Here is a 13,265-nt window from a genome sequence, read left to right as displayed (position 1 = left end):
TATATCGAAGGAGGAAGGACTTTTGGACGTTGTTTACAGAGAGAAAATAAAACTGTACCAAGAGTAGAAGATGGAGTAGCAAAGTTGTAAAAGGATTTTAATTAAAAAAGTTATCCTTTAATGTTGTTGCAGGATGTTGTAAGCAGAGACATAAATTTTATTTGCTTTAGATGAAGTAAACTCAAACAGTAGCATTAGTAATTCATTCTGTTTTACCAGCAGAAAAAAATGGGGTCTGTGAAGATCTTTGTTTACAGTATTTGTGTATATAAATGTATCTATATATATATATATCCTTGTTTACAGTATTTGTATATATGTATACAAATAACATTCTTTGTATATAAATATATGTATGTTTATGTATATATATTATATATACATTTAAAATTACAGGAGTTGTCTATGGTAAGAAATTCAACTTTTCGTATTCGTTGCTTACCTCTTCATAATGGAAAGCAGCGTTGATCTGTACATTCTTGTGTATAAGGAATACTCTTCAGACAGTGAACTGTGACGTTTACACATGCAGCACCTACCCCGCAGCATATTTATCTCACTTATGGCCACAGGATGCATATGTAGACAGATGTTACCTCGTTCTGGGCTTTGTGACGGTACTTGGTGTCTCAACCCTATCGTATGTTACAGTCATTTTTTATGTTGTGGAGACAGCAGTGCTCACCAAAAAGGGAAAATGAATCGGAGAGAGAGAGAGAGAGAGAGAGAGAGAGAGAGAGAGAGAGAGAGAGAGAGAGAAGGAGGAGGAGGAGAGAGAGAGAGAGAGAGAGAGAAGAGTGTGGTTGTATTGTGAACAAGGCTGAGCAGAGCATTGCGCAGTGTTGTTGTTCTACCGTTTATTTTCATAAATAGATGTTTTTTCCTTTAGTTTTATTTCAGACTCCTGATTCGCAACTCTCACGAAAGGTTAATGTTTAAAGAAAAGTTTTCTTCACCAGCAAAGTTAATTGTTCCCTTTATTTGTTCTTCCTGCTGCCCATTTGCCTTCGAATATGCGAATGTTATACTTTTGGTCTTGCGTTTTCAGTGGAAAGTTAGGCTGTCAGAAGTGGATGTATTATAAACCAGAATAACATTTTAATAACATTTTGCACAATAGAAAAGACATGGCTCCAACAGTCATGTATTCGTGTTTCTGTTTGAAATTTGTATTCATCTTTCTCAATGCAGCTTTGTATTCAATTCTCAGCACATGAAAAGGCTGCTTTTATTTTGTTTTGGATGATGCATCTTGCTTTTCCAACGCGCGCGCGCGCACAAACACACACACACACATTTTTCCCGGTCATCGTAACCAGGAAATATCATATAATCCCCCCATTACACTTAACGCATTTTGTGTTTGTTAAATCCCTTTTTAAAATCCACTTGTGCCGTGGAGAGCCATTATCTCACAGACGTCGATAATTTCTACGTGATTGGTTCTTCATCCCATTCAGCTCATCCCCATGAATTTGTTCCATGAATTTATCCCCATGAATTTGTAATTGGGGAAACAGTTTCAGCATGAAGGACACTTGTGATGTCCACTACTTTTTTGTTCCTGTGTCAGATAGAATGGCCTTTTTATTTGGTGTTTTTTCCTTTTTAGAAATGAGATTCGCCCGGTTGTTTATCTTCCCGTTCATCGAGAGAGAGAGAGAGAGAGAGAGAGAGAGAGAGAGAGAGAGAGAGAGAGAGAGAGAGAGAGAGAGATCCGCCTCGGTTTGAACGACTCTTTGCTTGATTTTTTTTATAAATATTTTTTGGTTTCCTTTTGAATATTCAAGCACAGGCATGGTGCAGAGGAGGTCGCGTGCCCAATGAAAACTGTTGATTTAAAATGGTTTCGCTGATGTAAACAGCGGAGAGTTTTACCGGTCCCATAAAGATGAGAGACGTAAATTGCTCTCTCTCTCTCTCTCTCTCCTCTCTCTCTCTCTCTCTCATATATGAGGTATCGTGGTATCTAAGGACTTAGAGCAGCTAGTGGCACCCATTTTAATTTGCTTAAAAGGAATCTTAACTAAAAGGTGATTTAGATTTAATTCCGCTTGTTATACGATAAACATAAATAAAACAGTCACGGAGGAAGATAATTCACTCGCATCTTTTAATGAGAAACGGAAGGCCTGAAGTTGATGTTTAATATTTACCAGCCTAAGGGAGGAGAAGGAGGAGGTATTCCATCGTGATCCTCTTTGGTGGGGATTTGCATCAATCTTCAACACAGCTTTATGAAGTTAGTCCTTGCAAGTCTTCCAGTTGGGTTTTTTTTTCAGGTCTCAACTCTGAATTGGGTTTTCCATCGTGTTCCTCTTTCCTTCAGTTTTTATTTTTTAGGGTTTTGCTCTCTCTCTCTCTCTCTCTCTCTCTCTCTCTCTCTCTCTCTCTCTCTCTCTCTCTTTCTGTTGAGTTAGGCGTTTGTTTCTCAGTCAAATTAAGCTTGATGTTGGTATTTTTTTAAAGTTTGGTATCACTTCCCTTCTTCTGTTTTTATTTCTTCCCATTCCTACTTTCATGTTTTTCCGACCACTACATGTGTGTGTGTGTGTGACTCCCGCAATTTTTTGCCTTAATAACCCCAAACGGATTATTTCGTATCCCTCATTTACATATTGTTCTCCCTCTTGCATTGAAGGCGTGTTTTTCTTCTTCAGATAGCTGCTCCGCCCCGTAACCCAATTGGGAGTTCCTTCCCTCCCAAATGGGATTCGTTTTCTTCCCTTAATTGAATTTACTTTTTATTTTAGCACATTTGGTTTTGTTTCCCCATCTGGGTTTTAATTCAATCTCCCCATTTGCGCTGCGCTCTCTCTCTCTCTCTCTCTCTCTCTCTCTCTCATTTCATATAATTTGTAACAGTTCTGTTTCCACCCTCGTATCAGATTGGCATTCTCTCTCTCTCTCTCTCTCTCTCTCTCTCTCTCTCTCTCTCTCTCAATCAATGGTGCGACCACCCCCCATTTCTTAGTACTTGTACCCCCAGTTTTGTTTCCATCCCTATATCAGTTTGGTACTCATCCCCGATTGCATCACCCCCTTGGTAAACAGTCCCACAATTGCGTGTGATTGCCACCACCCCCCTACCCTCTCCGTCCCCCTCTCCCTCTGGTGTAGTAGTCACAGCAAAGCCACAGATAGTCACTGGAACTAATGGAAACCTTGTTACCGAGACCGCATCTGTTTCGAGCGCTCAAACTGCCCCTAACGATGGATGGATGGAGTTGGCAGTGGAGGGCAGACAGACAGACAAACAGACAGACGGACGGACAAATAAACAAAAACAGGCAAGCAGATATGCAGACACACACATACACACAGACCGACCTACAGACCTGCCCGGCCACGGTTTCGACCCGTTGTTATCTTCTTCTGTACTGACAAACAGACAAGATCAGACCAGACCTGGCTGATCCTGACAGACAGACAGTCAAACAAAAACAGGTAAAAAGATATGCAGACACATACATAAACACACAGACCTGTCTGGCCACTTTTTCGACCCGTTGTTATCTTCTGTACTGACAGACAGACAAGACCAGAACAGTACTGGCTGAGATAGACAGACAGACAGACAGGCGTGGCTGGCCATTGTTTCAACGCATTGTTATCTTCTTTTGTACGATATTTCGCATTTGGACTCCTCTCTCGTGAATAGAGAGCTATGAAGTGACCGCAGTGGAAGCTTTTGTCTTTTGTGTGAATAAATTGCTTTTCGGGATTGTTGTTTTAATCTTTTAATTTGATATTGGTCATATTTGGCATTTCGTAGGTTAACTGTTTATGCCAGAAGCCATAGGCACAAATGTAGAATTTTTTTTCCATTTCACATTCAGTCATTTTAATTCAGTTATTTTTCCACTTCTAATTCAGCATTGTAGAGTTATTATGAAATTAACTATTTAAATCATCAGACGGGTTTAATTCTGAAGCAGCGAGGTTGCGGCAAAGTGTATTTCAAGCTTATGATCTGTTTCAATAGATTCAGCAAAGCAAAGGAGATTCTAGCTGGAAATAATCAGTATCAGTTTATTTTTTATTTCAATTGGGGGTTGTAGCCCCCCAAAGTTTATTTACCCTTTTTTGCGACCTACGACGTTCGACTGACCACTGATCAGAGAGTTTAATGGTTTTGTCTGGAATAGGACAACAGAGTTTCAGTTGCTCTCTCTCTCTCTCTCTCTCTCTCTCTCTCTCTCTCTCTCTCTCTCTCTCTGTATTATATATATATATATATATATATATATATATATATATATATATATATTATTTATTTATTTATTTATACATGTATATGTACAATTGAATTACGAAAATTTGGATCGTGATAAATATACCTATAAAATAAAGGCAAAATCCACGAAGTGAAGTGAAACAATGGAGTACCGTTCCATTCCTAAAAGGAATAAGGATAGCCTTTAGGATACGATGTCTAAGAGAGCTCTCATCCCCTACGTAGGGAAAGGGCAGAGAGGATATACGACTGTAGGAAAGAATTTTATCCTGGCTAATGACTTGGCCTTCTTGCAGACAACTATGTAACGAGTTGGTGCTATTACCTTCGCCCCTCTAATTAACAAAAGTTCCCGGGCTGCATTAGAGCGGCTCATTAGTGAGCAAGTCAACAGTTACTGAACTGCACATAAAAGTTGTGGTGTTTGCTGTCGTTTCATTGTTACGTTGTTTACTTGTATTCGGGACCGTTATAAAAGAAATGTATTCTGGAGTCATTGTTCAATGCTCTATGTACATTGGGTCAGTAACGGCTGCCTTGTGTTCGTTCTCCTTAGCCATTTCTTTCTATTGAAGCATAGGTTTTTATTCTAATGTCCCTTGGGCGTTACCAATTAACTTGAATGTTTACTGGTAAGATATTTTTAATGTTTGGTTAAGATCTTGGTGAACGCCAAAGTAGACTAACCTTTTTCTTTCTTTTTTTTCACAGGTAAGAAGCCGTCAAGATTCTTAATTTGCAGTAGCCACATTGTTATGTAAGTACGGGAGTTATTTAGATGTTTTCTTTGATAATTATAAAGTCAGGTTCGTCTGTTGTGCATCCACTATAATATATATTATAATATTTATATTATATATATTAATATATATAATAGATTATATAAATATATAAAGATATATATATAAGATATATATATATCTATATATTATATATATAATATACATATATATAATCATATATATATATATATATATATAAATAATATATATATATATGTATATATATATATATAAAATATTATATATATATATAAGAATATATACTACATACACACACACAGCGTAATTACAAGCGCATGAATCACAACATCATATCAGCTGAAATCCACCCATATCATGGTTTTGACACCGCCATAAAAATTGCTGATGGAAAGTCTCCTGCTATTAGATCCATTGAGTAATGTACACTACGTATTAATCGTGAAAGAAGACTCTCCCGCTTTTAGGTGAGATTTATCTGGCGCTGGATAAACATGGTTTCCCCAGCCTGAGAAAACCCTTGTTGCTCATGCCAGTGAGGTTACGGCCTTTTGTTAAAGGAGACTTGAAATATTGGGTTTACGTTCTGCGAAGGTAAGATGAGGTTCTCCCCGGCGGGCGTGTGTGTATGTGTGTGTAGTATGTTTCTACTTAGTGCTTGAGAGTGCTTGTGGGGAGAGAGAGAGAGAGAGATATTTCATTCGCTAGAGAGGACTCCAATTTGTATTAAATGTCCTATAATATAATAAACTAATTTTCTTAGAGAGAGAGAGACAGACAGACAGAGAATAACGTGGCTCTCTGTGGATTAGATCATTAGACAGTGCAGTATTAGTGGAAAGTGAAATACTATATTTTCTTAAGTATACTTATGGTTTTTATTATAAGTACGTATATACTCTCCTTTTGAAAGGTCAGTGCAATATGAACTTACCATGATGGTTGATATACATATATATATATATATATATATATATATATATATATATATATATATATATATATATATATATATATATATATGCATATTATTTATTGATTGATTGATTTTTTGCATCAGCAGTTCACTGTGCCCATCATGTCGGTTTTCCCATTTTCTTTCAAGTTAATTTTACTTCACGTACATAAGTAATATTTATTCCTTTCAAGCAATGGCCACATATCTGAAAACATGTCATGTTTATTCATTTCAAGCAATTATTATTCCTACCGAGAATATTCAGTAAGGTTTTTTCCTTGGTTTTTTGCTTCCAAGTAACATCATTTTGATTCATTCTTTTAAGTAAAGAAAATATGAGTAACGTTCTTTCCTCTGTTCTCCCAAGTCATTCTTGTGCCTCCGTTTCCACTGCGCGCCCAGTTATTTCATATTTGCCCGGGGCTGCCACCGCACAGGATCAAGTAAGCAGTAATTACACTCCAAGTCCGCCCTAATAATCGCGAGTGTTCCACCCGAGGGGCTTCTTCGGTCCTTTGGAGTCTCTCAGCAGCTCTTTCGCCTCGAGTTGGAGGACGACCTCCAGCAGGAAGTTGTTGCAAGGTGGTTTTTTCTCCTAAGTGAAGGAATTCGTGAATTTAATTAACTTCCGTCTTTTCTCTCCTTTTGTTGTGGACTAATTTACGAGGTATTTTTTTAAAGACGATGGTTTCCTTCTGCTCAAAACAATTCGTAACAATTTTTTTTATTCGTAATTAGTTTATTAATAAATTTTATATGGACCCATTTGTGGCGATTTTTTTTCCAAAATCATCTTTATTTATGTAGATTTTGCAGATACAGTGTAGATATATCTCTTTAAATCAAAACTTAAAATGATGTTTTTTTCGTTCAAAGTAATTCGTCAATGTAATTCACGACGTTTTGTGTCATAGTATTGTGGAATAATCGGTATAACACTATACTCGTTTTTTTTCAATCTGTCCAACCGCCAGTGGTGTTTGCGTATGGTAACACTGCGTCCTGGGCTTTAGATAGTTACATTCAGCTTACATTCAACAATTACAATAATACCCTATTTCGAATATTAACGGTGTAATTCGCATACAGTAAATTATAAAACACTTTTCAGTTGCAAATGTACAACCAGATATCCTTTTATTTACCTAAAACTTACATAGCGTAACTATCCTAAGCCTGGACGCAGTGTTACCATACACAAACACCACAGGCCGGTGGACAGATGAAAAAAAGCAGAGTATAGTTAAATTTTTATGGCATTAAGAAAACATTATTTAAGAAGTTTTTATATTTGTAAGTATTGATCGGTAATTCGTACAATTTTCATCACGTGTCATTAATGTGGTGAAAAGTGGGAGCTGTATGTTGGTTTCTTCAGTGGTCACCCATGTAATTATTTAGAACTTTCTTCATTATATTTTACTTGAAGTATGCTCTTTTTTGTCACTTTTATTTTTTTATATCGCAGCCACTTTTGCTTTTTTTTTCAATGAAGAATTTTGTAAATAAGTTTTTTTGTGTGTGTGTGTGTGTGTGTGTGTGTGTGTGTCACATGGATTTGTGTGAAGAATTCGGTGTGAGTTCGGAAGTTAGTTATGTCTTCGTTTAACATGACATCCTAAGAGAGGGTTAGAAGTTCCGGACTTCGTTTAAGTTAGCAAAGTTTTTTCAGTATTCCATTAAGAACTGACTTAAATTTGTGTCAGAAGCACACACACCAGTAAGTTTACATGGTTGCACGAGTCTGTTAATATTAACCGACGTCGTAATGATAAAAAGATATCTAGGTCGTCCGTCGTTCAGGAAAAAATCCTGCCGTTTTATGTCATGTGTTTTGAAAATGATTTTCATACAAGTTCGCACTTTGAACAAATTAATTTTAGCGTTTTGACTTGCACAAAGAACTCCACACTACACCCTCTCTTTCTCTTCAACGAATATAGACTTTTTCCCAGGTCAAATGATGCTCTCCGGTTTAAAAAAAAAACAAATCATTCTTTTTGAAAGAAGAAAAACAACGACTCTCTCTCTCTCTCTCTCTCTCTCTCTCTCTCTCTCTCCGAGATTTTGAGATCCTCCGACTTACTGAATTTTTCGCTAACAACCAAAGGTTCGCGTGTGTGCTTCACTATTTTTCTTTTGGTTCTTTATTTTTATTGTATTATTTTTCCTGGGGGTCTCTTCCTGCTTCCACTTTTCGGTCTTTCCAGTCTCTTTCGATTCATGAACAAAATACGAAATACGTGAAACCCGGTATTTGTCCTGGAGGGAAGGGATCATAGTTCTTCTGTTTCTTGTTACCTTTTGCCTTTCGTATTTTGGAAATAACATTTCTTGATGTGAGAAATAACGTTTGGCGATTACTGAATTTAAAAGTGTTAGAGGTAGTAATTATGTATGATTTTGATTCATTCTCTCTCTCTCTCTCTCTTTCTTTCTCTCTCTCTCTCTTTTGATGTGAAAAATAGGTGTCTATCAGATTTAAAAGTATTAGAGGTAGTTCTTATGTATGATTTTGATTCTCTCTCTCTCTCTCTCTCTCTCTCTCTCTCTCTCTCTCTCTCTCTCTCTCTCTCAATGTAAAAAATAGTTAAATGTAAAAAATAGTTAGGTGATCAGATTTAAAAGTAAGAGGTAGTACTGATGTATGATTTTGATTCTCTCTCTCTCTCTCTCTCTCTCTCTCTCTCTCTCTCTCTCTCTCTCTCTCCTCTCTCTCTCGATGTGAAAAATAGTTAGGTGACTATCTCTCTCTCTCTCTCTCGATGTGAAAAATAGTTAGGTGACTATCTGATTTAAAACTGTTAGAGGTAGTAATTATGTATGGTTTTGATTCTCTCTCTCTCCTCTCTCTCTCTCTCTCTCTCTTTAGTTTTACGTCGGTATTGGCAATAACTTGGGGAGAATATGAATAGTTCCAAAGGTCAAATGAAACTTGTATTATTTTTAACGCATGTTAACATCACTTTACATATGTGAACTTTTAAAAGTTGGTCATGAATCGCATGTCCTATCTGTATATTTCCTTTATACTTAATTTCTATCAAGTCCGTATGTAAAACTAAGGCGATATACGTGAATGTAAAGTAAATTAGATTGGAAAAGTATTTCAAAACGTTTTTGTACCAAAGCCTATTACATTAATTGTTATTGTTAATTTGTAAGGTCATTGGCGAAGCATGCACTGAGCGACTTTTCGCATTTAAGCATATTTATTACATTATTAAGGGCGGTGTTTTAAATCGACATTTTAGTGGAGTGTTGGATGGAGTGTTCAATCCGATTTTAGTTGTTCCCAGTCCATTACTTTTAATGCGTTTCCAAGGGCGTTCATTATAAACATCTGGCAAAAAATAGAATAAAGCTCTCTCTCTCTCTCTCTCTCTCTCTCTCTCTCTCTCTCTCTCTCTCTCTCTCTCTCTCTCTCTCTCTCTCTCTCTCTGCTGTATAAGGAGAGACGTTTATAGGTCAATTCTACTTTTCTGCTGTGAAACAAAAGTTATTTTTCAGCTCTCTCTCTCTCTCTCTCTCTCTCTCTCTCTCTCTCTCTCTCTCTCTCTCTCTCTCTCTCTGCTGTATAAGGAGAGACTTTTATACGTCAATTCTCTCCCTCTAATTTCCTGCAGTGAAACGAAAGTATTTTTCTGTTCTCTCTCTCTCTCTCTCTCTCTCTCTCTCTCTCTCTCTCTCTCTCTCTCTTAATTTTCGTTGGTGAAACGAAGCTCTGTTTGGCCGTAGATTTTAGCACACCACCGAGTAAGCTGGAGGTCAGATCACGTTCAGATTTTGTTGCTGTCCATTAGAGAGGACAGAAATCATCTCCCTTGAAGGGAAAAAATCAATTTCATTATAATCATTTCAACAAATGTAACTCATGGGATGCTAGGATAGAACTAGAGTTAATTTATGCAAAAAAGTCGTAGTTTCTCCTTGCCATGTTTTTAAACTTAAAAAAACATCTGGAAAACGCACAACAATCTCTACCCTCTTTCCCCCTTTCAGTTCTGTCCAAAGTTGATGAAAGGACTGGAAAAACTAAGTCAAATTCTTGCTGGATTTTAAATGGTTCCTTACTGCATATTCGAATATGTTAAGAAAATCTTCAGTTATTTTCAGCGACATTCTGATTTACGTTAACGATCAGAAAACCTTCAACTATTTTTAACATTCTAAATATATATATCAACGACCACAGCATCCGACTTATTTCCCGAACGAAGCCAAATAAATTTGACATCCAGAATCAGAATTTAGTTTCTAGCAACTTAATCCTGCCATACCGTAAAATGCTGGAAGAGGAACCCTTTGATGTCGATCCGAGAAGGGCAAAAAACGAAGGTCACTGCTTTAATTAACGCAAACTGTTAACCATTGGCATCAAACGAAATCCTGAGGCGGATATATTTTGGTTTTTAACCCTCCAGCGATTTCCTTCTCTCTCCTCTCTCTCTCTCTCTCTCTCTCTCTCTCTCTCTCTCTCTCTCTCTTTTCTGTCCTTCCTCTGGTATTTATTAATGAGGAATGTTACGTAGCTTTGGTGGTAAATATGTTTGCGCGGATACATCTCATTTTTCACCTTGTGACTTTTATTTCCTCCCTGTGTTCATTTTGGTATTTCGTGGCTTTGAGTGTTTTATTTCCGTTTTGCGAATGAGATTTAGATTAAACTTAGCGAGTGAAAGGTTCGTTGTAGTTTATACGAGGGGAAATGATTGGAGAGTTATATCATTTTATACACAGCATGCCGATGAAGGGAGTAGTTGTAATACCAGGATTTTAGTACTGCAGGCGGAGATTTTCAAACATTTAATTTTTATTTATTTATGTGATGAACGTTAGAATTCTGTGGATTGCAGAGGATCGTAGCAAGGCGAAGGTCTCACCATTCAACTGGGAAATTTGGATGTTCAGTTGTTTTTTCAAACGAACGTAAGATTTTCTTTGATATAGAAGACATACTTATTTGATGAACATTACAATTGTGAAAGTGTCATCTTTCCTCAATCTTGAAGTCAAGTTGATTCTTTTATTAAATTAACGCGAGAGTTCTGTGATTTTAGGTAATAAATGTTTAGTCGTTCAGATGGTTGTTTGTAATTGCAAGGAACCGTTCATGATTGCATCTTGTGAACGTAAGAAAGCTGTAAATTCAAGGAAACGAAGCGAAATGGGGGTGTAATATTACAGCTAAAGAAGTATTGAACGTTTTTTAAATTACCTTCAGTTTTTAAGCAATTGAAGGTTTGTCATTTACATACGATATTGTTTATTCCTTTACCTTTAGGTAGATTTTACTCCTTTCAGTTTTTTTCACATTATTGAGATATCCCCACGAGAAAAAATAAGATAATTAAATACTTAATTTTTGAGATTGGCCCCATGAAGAGAGGCCAAGTAACCCCTTGTACCAAAATCTAAAAGGTCTTGCCTCAGACTCTTTCCAGCGGTGATTAATTTGCATAAACAAGCTCACCCACTCGACGTTTTGGAATCAGCGGCGTTCGTTCGGAACCCGGAGAAGAAGATCCTTCCTCTGAGCAAAGAGAGAAATGTCAAAATCATCTCCAGCGCTTTCCAAATCGAGAAGCGAGGGAGATTTATGGAAAGTCATATCCGATGCTGGAGTTATTGCGCTATTCATCATTCAGCATTATTCATCACGCCTGTAGTTCGGGGGAGGGTTATGAATTGATGTACTCAATGGTGGTTGATTTTTATTTATTCATTTATTTTTATTTATTCATGTATTTATTTATTTTTACTTCGATCACCTGCTAGACAGTGTATTTCCTATGCATGCGGTCATTTCACCAGTTGGATTGGTGACCAGTCCATGGATTGGTGACCAGCCCTTGGATTGGTGACTAGTCCTTGGATTGGTGACCAGCCCTTGGATTGGTGACTAGTCCTTGGATTGGTGACCAGCCCTTGGATTAGTGACCAGCCCATGAAAATCAGATGCCAGTTTTTAAATCATGAGGTCAGGTCAATGCTTGGATTGGTGATCACCCCATGAAAATGAAAAGCAGATGCCAATTTTTCATCATGAGGTCAGGTCAGTGCTTGGATTGGTGACCATCCCATGGAAATGAAAAGCAGTTGCCAGTTTTCCATCATTAGGTCAGGCCAATGCTAGGATTGGTGATCACCCCATGAAAATCAGATGCCAGTTTTTCCTCATCAGGTCAGTAATTGGATTGGTGACCACCCCATAAAAATTAAAATCAGATGCCAGTTTTTCATCATGAGGTCAGGCCGATGTTTGGGTTGGTGATCACCCCACGAAAATCAGATGCCAGTTTTTCATCATCAGGTCAGGTCAGTTCTTGGATTGGTGACCGCCCCATGAAAATGAAAGTCAGATGCCAGTTTTTAAATCATGAGGTCAGGTCAGTGCTTGGATTGGTGACCATCCCATGGAAATAAGATGCCTATGGCGCATATGTCCCCGATTGCAATATGTATAGGTATGGGTGTGGTGGTTTCAAACTCATCCAAAAAATATGTCAAAATTTAAGAGACCTTCATGGATTATTTCATTCCTCATGTACAAAGCTTTTGATTTATTCCCACTGAAGCAAATCATTTCCTCTGTCCTTGTGTTTGCGCTTACGAAAGAAATCTCTTGTTTTCTTGCTCGTTTGTCTTGCAAGCCAGGACGGTTCGCTGGGTCGTGTGTTTTTGGTTGTTCTTGGTTGTCTGTCATTGTTGTTCGGTGTGTCGTTGTATGAGAGTTTGCTTTGGCATTTTTAAAGCAGTTGGTTCTCTTACCTGATTATTCCTAGTAATTGTTATTATGCTTTATGTATCTTGATTAAGTATTTATTTATTTGCTGTAGTATTCTAACGTTCTAATGAACATCTCAGTTAGTTTGTGGCCTTATTATTTATGCATGGTTTAAAGGCCAATATAACCTTAGCTTGTCCCTGAAGCTTCAAAATTCCAATTACTCCTTTCCCATGAAAAGCCTTTATTTGCATTACGACGTCTACTACAAAGAAGTTATTTTTAGATTCTTTCAATATCTCGCATAACACTATGAAACTCATTGTTGAAATTCACGTAAGTTCATTAATACTCACAGGTCACGCATTGCTAGGTAATGGAAATGTTTTGATGCGTAATTAACACTTATAAGCATTTGTAATGCTCATTGGTTTGCCATTAACATATGTTAAACATGTCATGAATCGATTTCGAATAAATGAGAAGGTCGCTCTCGGTTGCGTACGCTAAACGAAATTTTGATTTTTTTTTTTCAGGAGCTGGAAAATGAAATATCAGTTTTTGGAATCCGATCGAAAAAGA

At 37.2% G+C, this 13,265-nt stretch overlaps 1 protein-coding gene across 12 annotated transcripts in view; it reads left to right on the top strand.

The window, feature by feature from the left end:
- Positions 1-13,265, top strand: part of LOC135213543 (rho guanine nucleotide exchange factor 18-like) — a 1,147,377-nt gene that overhangs the window by 774,489 nt on the left and 359,623 nt on the right. Inside the window, exon 1 of one of the 12 annotated variants that reach the window (XM_064247503.1) lies at positions 4,954-4,994. The exons of 10 other annotated variants lie outside the window; for them this stretch is intronic. The gene's annotated coding sequence lies outside the window, so the exon portion shown is untranslated. Of the gene's footprint in view, positions 1-4,953; positions 4,995-13,265 lie in introns of those variants that run through there. One more of the 12 variants, XM_064247507.1, reaches the window with a different exon arrangement.

Source organism: Macrobrachium nipponense, chromosome 43, assembly GCF_015104395.2.
Source record: "Macrobrachium nipponense isolate FS-2020 chromosome 43, ASM1510439v2, whole genome shotgun sequence".
Taxonomy (NCBI): Eukaryota; Metazoa; Arthropoda; class Malacostraca; order Decapoda; family Palaemonidae; genus Macrobrachium; species Macrobrachium nipponense.
Note: the sequence above shows the minus strand (reverse complement) of the source record. Positions and strands in the feature narration are given on the sequence as shown.